At 48.7% G+C, this 8,961-nt stretch overlaps 1 protein-coding gene across 1 annotated transcript in view; it reads right to left on the bottom strand.

Moving 5' to 3' along the window:
- The window catches only part of Ston1 (stonin 1), a 44,405-nt gene extending 39,503 nt beyond the window's left edge, over positions 1–4,902 (bottom strand). Inside the window, 1 exon segment of the mRNA XM_021149155.2 lies at positions 4,828–4,902. The gene's annotated coding sequence lies outside the window, so the exon portion shown is untranslated.
- Positions 4,903–8,961: the final 4,059 nt, after the last annotated feature.

Raw genomic sequence — 8,961 nt, 5'->3', positions numbered from 1 at the left:
GGGAGGCAGAGGCAGGCAGATTTCTGAGTTCGAGGCCAGCCTGGTCTACAAAGTGAGTTCCAGGACAGCCAGGGCTACACAGAGGAACCCTGTCTCGAAAATCAAAACAAAACAAAACAAAAAAGATAAAACACGGATAATTGTAGGGTCACAGCTCCCACTAGAGAGCCCAGGCAAAATGTCCAAAGGGTCACATCCCACCTCTGAAACCAGAAAGAAATCTTTTATTTCTTAAATATAATCAAGATCTCAAATATCAGTCTAATCAGGATAATTCAGGAAGGGGCCCTTGACCATCATATTGCTTTTTCTTCATTTTTTTTTTTGTTGTTGAGATTCGTCTATTTATTGCTTTATGGTGTATGTGTGTGAATATGTGTGTGTGAGCACCAGCGCCCACGGAGGCCTAAGGAGGGTGTCAGATCCCTTGGGGCCTGAGTGAGTTCACTCAGGGGGTAGAGGCAATGACGACACAGCAGATGTATTTGAGGACATTTAGGTAGGTACCATAAAGGGAAAGAATAAAGTGACCTCCAGTTCCTGCCTCCCTGAGACAGAGGGAAGTGCTATGGGATTTGAACTTAAGATACACACCAAATATCCCCCAATCTGCATTAAATTAGCCAACTTGCCAATGCATGAGGTCACCCATGGAGCCAGGTTTTCATTGTCATGTTTACACAGAACTCAACATCAACAACCAGGTTTTTCTACCCATCCCACCGACACAGCCCTGAAGAGCAGCACACACCCCGGCAGACAGCTCCAATCTGCCTGGCCTGCTTCAAAATGCCAGCCCTGCACCCCAGCTACTCCAGTCCCATGGGTTCCAGGAACTCCAGTCTGGCTGGGAAGCTCCCAGAGATTTCTGGGTACATCTTATGGGGTAGAGTTGTTTCACAATTGTAAGTGTGGAGCAATTCTCAACAACTTCCAAGGAAAAGGGTCAGTGGGGGGGGAAAAAGGATTTGGAAGGTGGAGGCATTTTATAAGCAATCAAAATATTTGACTCTATTGAAGCAAGGCAACGTTTCTACTTTTCTAAAATAATATTGATAATTTATGTTCAGGAATAGTTAGAGATTGAAGTGTGTAGACTCTCATCGCTGACCTAAGTTTGAGACTTGCCTCGCACGCTAAGGCACCTGTACAGCCCTGGGCCAGTTCCCCTCTAATCCTGGTTTCTGAATCCCACAGTGAAAATGATAACAGTTCTTCCCGCAAAGACTTTTAAAACGAAATACTCCACGTGAGTGTTTAATACTTGGTGCATGTTAGCTATCCTTACTGTCAAAAGCTGAGGAACCTGGGCCAACAGGAAGAAAAGCAAGAGCAGCTCTAATCCCCGAGACCATTTCAAAGCATAGCATCTCAATTGTCACGGGTGTCTTTTCAGAGTGAAAGGATACTGCTTTCTAATTCATAGCTTGCCATTGAAATTCACCCCTGCTCTCTGAGCATCTCCTGTATAATTCAGTATCCCGTACAGGGTAGCATTTAAAGGCCATGTACCATTCCTCTGGGTGAGCTTACTTTGAACAACCCTTTCCTTCTTGCCTTTTGATGGAGGTCACAGACCTTATCTGTTTCTAACCCATGTGACGCAGGCAGAAGGTGGCTGACTCTCTCCTGGCTGTGTGGAGATGTGACTCCACCTCACTATCCAACCTGTTCAATCCTGAGGTCAGGGGCCCTTCTGTGGTCTTCTGATATCTCCAGCTTCCTGTGTAGCCCACGCTAAGCTCGCCTTTGCTGCTGGATGTGTGGCGAACTCCTCTGTTTAACTAGATTCATTCCATGATGGGCGCAGAACACTGCCAGGTAGGCAGGGTTTTCCAAGCAGTATAAAGTTGGCTTCCAGGGCATTAAACTCACGATTAGAAACTCTCTGTAACAGGAAGCGACTGGGGATTCTTATCAGGCTGCATTGTTTGTTTAGGGAAGGAGGGCATACAAGTTCAGCACTTGAGGACTTGCATTTAAATCAAGGATATCCCAACACTTTATGATGTTACAAGACCACTGACAAAACCTTAACTGATTGATACAAACATGGGACTGTCAAACTAGGCAGACATGACACATCCTGTTTAAAACAAGCTCCCCCATTTTCAATGAATTCAGTTTTTACAATCCTTTTGTTGTTGTTGTTGTACTTAGTCTTTCACAATGCCTACATATAGAAAATATACTTTGATCATGCCCCTCCTCGTCCTCTGACCCCTTCTCCTCCCTCTGCCATTCTTCCCAAGTGTACCTCTCTAGGTGTGTGTGTGGGGGGGGGGGGGGTGGTGTGGTATGTGTGTGTGTGTGGTGTGGTATGTGTGTGTGTGTGTGGTATGTGTGTGTGGGGGGGTGGTATGTGTGTGGGGGTGTGTGGTATGTGTGTGTGTGTGGTGTGGTGTGGGGGGGTGTGGTATGTGTGTGTGTGTGGTGTGGTATGTGTGTGTATGTGTGTGTGTGGTGTGGTATGTGTGTGTGTGTGTGTGTGTGTGTGTGTTCCATTGCACTTTATCACAATTGCTTGTTTTAGCATGGGTAGGGGGTGCCCTTAGTCAACCTACTGAGGAATATCCCCTAGAGATCACTGATCATCCAAAGCTTGTCAGGGAAGAACAGAGACTTGGGAGCCTCTCCCTGATCCTCAGTGGGCCCAGCTTTGTGCAGGTAGCCTTACTGCCACTGAGTTCATGTAAGTATTCTTAGCACACCTCCCATCCTTCAGTTCTTCATTTCTATCTGCCCTGTCTTCTGCTGTGCCCCTAAGTCAGGGAGTGATGCAGATGTCTCAAGGACAGCCACATATCCTCAGTGTACTAAAAGCAGTTATGAGTCTCCGAAGTTTCTTTTAAATCTTTATTTATACCCTGACCTGCCTCAAAGTGCCGTTTGCAGCGTGTGCTATGATCCCAATGTTGTTTGTACAGAGAGTAGTAACTCAGGCTCCTCAGATCAGTTAGGGGCTAACTGAAGGCCCTGGAGGCAGATCCCCAGCACCCACATAAAACATCAATTTGGCAAGAACTAGGCATACCTGGGCAGAGACAGGCAGGATGCTTGCTAGAGTTTGCCAGTCTGTTGGGAAAACAGTGAGCCCTGTCTCAGGGGAATAAACAGGACACACACCATCCTCCTAGAGGGTAGACCCTCCACAGTTGTGTGCACATGCATACCCCCCACACACACACATAAACACCCTAAACAAGCAAGGAAATGTGTGCTCCCCACACAGTGAGGTGCCGTGCTCCTTGCAGTTCCCCTCACACAGAGCAGCTCTGCTGAGGCCCTGCTGCCTCCAGCAGCTCGGATGCCTAGGGAGAGGTGAGCAGAGACAACCAACCTCACTCAATCCCTAAAACACAGGCAGAAGGACAACAAAAACGACTCCAGACTCTATCTGTGTAGTTTCACCATGGAGATCAGCAGGCTGCCTGGAAGAGCTCAGAGACCAAGCCTGTCATGGAAACATTGATTCAGCCATAATAAAACCCGACATAAAAACCACACAAATGAACTAAACAGCCCTCCAGCCCAGTCAGAACTCTGTGGAAGCCACAGCCACGGGGCTAAAATAAGTGCACTGCCTTTTTTATCTGTGGCCCTCCTGCTCCAGACTCCTCCATCACTCTCTCACTTGTCTGCACCTCCTGCTTAGGGGAGAGAAAGTGAAAAACAGCTACAGGGCGCCCCACAGATGGGCAGGCTAAGGGGAGTGACAACAGCTTTCTTGCCCAAGCAAATCGGGCAAACTAAAGCCCTCAGCCAGGAGGAGGCTATAACAGCCCACTTAGAGGAGTCTAAAAAACTAAACTAAACTAACACAGTGGAGTGGAGATTGAAATCTTTACTTTCCAGCCTCTGCACCACATTTTTATTTATTGTTAGTCACTTTTGTTTTGTTTTGTGTTTGTTTAAGTGTTGGCCGTGGAGGAGGGATAGAGAGTGCCACGAGTGGAATGTGGAGAACGGTGTCAGGAGTGGGTTTTCTCCCTGTACCATTTAGATCCCGAGGAACTGAACTCGAGTTGTCAAGGCTTGGTTGGCAGCAATCACCTTTACCACCTAAGCCATCTCACCACCCCCTGAACAAAAAAACAAAACAAAACAAAACAAAAATGGGGGGGGGCTAGAATTCTGCTTTTCTTTATGAGCTTTGCCATCTAATTAGATTAGCTGTCATTGGGGAGGGGCATACAGTTGGAAAGAAAATAGATAGACCATAGATAACTAGATATTTAGGATGGGTGCTACCAAACCATAGAAATAATCATGTCCTATAAAGGACTATAGTCTCAACTCCTTCTGCATCCACAAAGTCCACATGCCAAAACCTGGCGCATGTCATTCCTGCTACAAATATTGGAGCAAAGTGTGCATGACCCCTTGGCTTGGCAGGCTCGTCCTGGCTGGTCATCTCTGAGGGCAAGAGGGGATGGGGGTGAACCCAGAGGTGGGAGGAGCCAGAAAGACTGCAGGAGTCGGGGGTGGGGGGTCGTAGGTGCGAGGATCCAGAGTTCTGAAGGAGCTCTGCCCTGGTTGACAGCGGATGGTGCCCAGGTCTGGGTGGCGGTGACCACGCGTGGGTTCGTTCCTACAGTCCCCGCCCCGTTCTGCCCACGAACTTGACTGTCCCGTGCAGTTGTACAGTTGTACTTTTCTTTCTTGGCAGTCAGGCCAGGGCAGAGAGAAGCCGGCGGGGCCCCATCCCCTCGCCGGCTCTGGACGCCAGTCGGGAGTTGAGAAAAGAGACGCCCTCTACCCCCGCCCTCAAACTCCAGAGAATTGGAGCGACCCCACCCTGGAGAGGGGCTCCTTATTATCACTCACGGGCAGCGCGGCTGGGGCTCCGTCTCTGGCCAAGGCCATCCACACAGGGAAGAGGAGAGGGGAGGAAGGGGACGGAAGAGGGGAGGGAGGGAGAAGTGGGAGGAGGGCCCGGGCGACTGGCGGGGTGGGGGTGGGGGAGGTGTGCACCGCCCGGGCCCCTCCTCCAGTCCCCGCCCCTCTTTCCCTGCGGGATCCTCCCTTCTTGCTTGTTTCTCCAACCTAGATCCCCCAAAGATTTTTTTTCTGGTGTGAGATTGGACATTACACGTTCCCTCAGGAATCAGCTGTCTTGGGCGAATCTGTAGTCCCTAAAAAGGAAGCTTGGACGAAGTTCACCAAATTATTTTTGGAAGCCTCTATCTACGAGGGCCTCCATTTTCTTTGCAGTCAGGCCCAGGGCAGAGAGAAGCCGCGTCCACAGCGAAGGAGGGTTGGCGAGGAAATCCACGCTCATCTGGTGCACAGATGACCAGGTGAATGAGTGATGGGCTGAGCGGTGTACGAAGATGGGAACACCACAGCGCCTCTGGCGTGCATCTTGGAGAGTGCATGAGGGATGTGGACGAGGAAGTCTCTTCCTTAATTGGTTTCCAGTGTACCCTCTTCCCCCAACACACACACACACACACACACACACACACACACACACACACACACACAGACATACGCACTCACGCACGCACGCACGCACACACACTAGCAGCAGCAGCAGCGTTTCCCTTGTGTAGTCTCTGTGGCCTTGGAAAACCTGGTGGCATGGTAAGGATAATCAGGTTGTTTGTCCAACCACTCAGATTCAGGGAAGACATGGAGCTCCAGAGAGGGCACAGGCGCCTCATACCACACAGTCGGGCACACTTGGGATAATATCATTCTCTGGGTAATATTTCTAATTGTGCTTGTGCTTAAAGCATAACACTAACAGAACTAAACAAATAAACAGAAGAAGGAAGGCCCCTCGCCTCCATTATGGGGTCTGGGTAGGCATGGCTGGGTGGTGCTTGCCTACCACACAAAGCCTGGTGTTTGTGCTCCAGTACTCTGTTTTGTGTGTTTATGTGTCCATGGAAGGGTATGTGGGCGTGAATGTGTTCAAAGAGGTCAGAAAAGGGCATCAGATTCCCTGGAGATGGAGTTACAAGCAGTTGTGAGCTTCCCAATGTGGGGGCTGAGAACCAGAGAGCAACACAGTGCTCATAACCACAGAGTCACCTCTCTAGCCCAGAGCACCAGGTTTAAATAAAAACAAACAAACCCAAAAAACAACAGAGGCTGAGTTTCACTGTTGCTGTGTCCCTTGTGTCTACCACCAGCTTCTGGGGGGCGAGGGCGGGGTTGGAGGGGACAGTCCCTCTCAGAAATGCCATAGCTAACTGTGGAGGCACACAGAAAACAACACACTTGGGAAAGTTACTACCACTACAACGGCTTTCTGAGCGCAGTTTATAAATGATGTCATCTTTGAAAGAAGCAGTGTGGCCTTAATTAGTAGGGTAGCTGAGCTGGTGAAAGAAATCTCATGGAAATTTTGACACTTTCCGGGGACAGACATGAAACTCTCTGAAGGCAACTCCAGTTAACTGAAAACTGCTTCCTCTTTTACCTTGGCGTGTCCCTGCCCTTCTGTGACCCTGCATCACTCAGGAGATTGCAGCGTTTGCAAATCTTTTCTTCTTTCTGGCCTGTTGGAATACACTGGGCACTTATCTCCATAGGATTCTCTCTGGCAAAGTCCTTTTGTATTAATATCTGGTTGTAAACTGCTTAGCCTCTCCTCACCCAAGCCACCGCTGCCATGTACGCCACCAGTGGGGACCCTGTTGTATTCCAGCTACTCTTGCCTGCTGCACACTCAGATGCTCAGAGGACACCTTCCTCTTCATTACGCACAGTGTTCCTTTTCCCGACAGCCTTTCCATGGAAACCACCGAGGACTTTTAAGGAGGTCCCTGAATTCACACAGCAGTGGGATTCTGTTTTAAACACCTTCTCTGGTATTGTCTTTGTGACCTTAGAAAACTTGGTAAATGGAAACGATATTAAAGTAGCTTGTCCAATTGCCAGGATTCGAAGAATTCAGGATCCAGTATCACAGGGAGATCCCCAAAGTTTCTGTGGGGAGGACCTGGTAGATCCCTCAGGATTGGTCAGCTACAGCTATTAAAATCAACATAGCTTCAAGAGGAGGGCAAGGCTTGGTCTCAAATGTTTAATGAGGACATTAGTCCTCTCCCAAACTTCACAGCACTAGTCTCTATTTAGATGACAAGAACCAGTCAAGACAATGTGATGGCTTTGGGAAAAGTATTTTTAAGAAGCACCCAGAACAAAGACATTTCACATGCATGAAGCATTCTGAGATGAGCTAAGTAACTTTTCTGAGGAAATTCAAATACACTTCAGATGGGAATTTCCTGAGCTAAAAAGCCCACATTTTCACTCAGAATGCCAACCCAAAGCAACCATCTCAATCCCAACCAGCCATGGATTGGCAGTCTTTTATCATGAAGATGACATTCCTGGCATGCCTAGAGCTACAATGGCTAGTGACCACAGCTGGTCCATGGCCCATGATTAGGAAGTATCTGACAAGCATTTACTGACAGCCTTCCACGAACAAGGTACACTCACTGCTCAACAGCAACAATCTGAGTCTAGGACTGCTCCCTGCCTCCAGCACCTACTGCTGTAGACTGTGGTAGATTACAAACATTAAACACAGTGGGAAAAGAGTCCAATTAGCTCAACTGAAGAGATGACCTAAAGAAATATAGGAAAGGCGGTAACGGTGTGTGCCTATAGCACTCAGGAGGCTGAGGATGCAAGACCATGAACTCAAGACCTAGCAAGGAGGAGGGAGGGTGGGGGAGCGGGAGGGAGGGAGGCAGACAGGCCAAGGGAGACTAGTGTTTAATAGTTGAACAGGATCTTACAGACATGTAGCCTCCCCTCCCCCAGCCTTAATGGTTCCACTGTTTACACCTGGATGGAGCTTCCGCTCAATCGTTCTGCCACGCCCACTGCTGGAACCTGCCGCTTTGCTGTTCCGAAGCCATCACGTGATCACCCTGCTACTGGACCCCAAGATTATTTGGCGGGAATTGGGCCCCTCCCCCTTCCTTTATAACTGAGTGCCGAAATAGTAAAAATTAAACCTTGAACAGAGACTGTTGTCTTGGTTCCTTCCTTATCTCACACAGCCCAGCCCCTCTTCCAGGTTTCCAAAATGCCTTTCCAGGCTAGAACCCAGGTTGTGATCTACTGGCCAGACACAACACAGACATTGTCTTGTTGACTATATTATGCTGTTTCTATTCTTGGGTTTCCAAGACCTCCCTCCTGGGCCATTCCACGATATTCCTGTGGTTTCAGAAAGGACTGGGGTAGAGTTCAGGAATTAGTAAAGCCCCCAGAAAAATAAACAATGAGGTTCCAATTGGGGAGTTGCCTTCAAGGCCCCTCCACTGATGGAAACTCCGCTGTGTTTCTTCTGCTAAGTTTTCTTAGTCTCTTCATGGAAGAGTTGTTCAAAAGTTCTCTTGCCTTTCCTCCAAAAGATTTAGAAGAACAGAACTATAATTGCCAGCTAGCCTCCTAATTTGGAACTAATTACTAAACTGCTGAGAAATGTAAGGCAAGAGGAGTCTGCTTGGTGACAGCCTTTCCATTCATTCATCACCACGGTATCTGAGGACATGGCTCTCAGCTGAGGACAGAGGCTTTCTCTCCGTACACAGACTGGACGACCCTCCCTGGCGTGGCCTCAGGTGTTTTCCCAGCATTATGTCCATCTATGGTTTCTCTTTAGGTTAAAGTTGTAGAGCAGCTTGAGGCCTTTAAGAACGGGAGGGCTGGAGAGATCGATGAGCAGCTAAGAGAGCTTGTTATTCTTGCAGAGAACGGTGGTTCAGTTCCCAGAACTGACACAGTTACTCACAAGCATCCATAACTCCAGTTCCAGGGAATTGGCTCTCTCCTGATCTCCACGGCACCAAGCAAGCCCACAGTGCTCATATAGAAATGCAGGCTAGGGCTGGTAAGATGGCTCAGTGGGTAAGAGCACCCGACTGCTCTTCCAAAGGTCCAGAGTTCAAATCCCAGCAACCACATGGTGGCTCACAACCATCCGTAACG

This window comes from Mus caroli, chromosome 17 (assembly GCF_900094665.2).
Source record: "Mus caroli chromosome 17, CAROLI_EIJ_v1.1, whole genome shotgun sequence".
Classification (NCBI taxonomy): Eukaryota; Metazoa; Chordata; class Mammalia; order Rodentia; family Muridae; genus Mus; species Mus caroli.
Note: the sequence above shows the minus strand (reverse complement) of the source record. Positions and strands in the feature narration are given on the sequence as shown.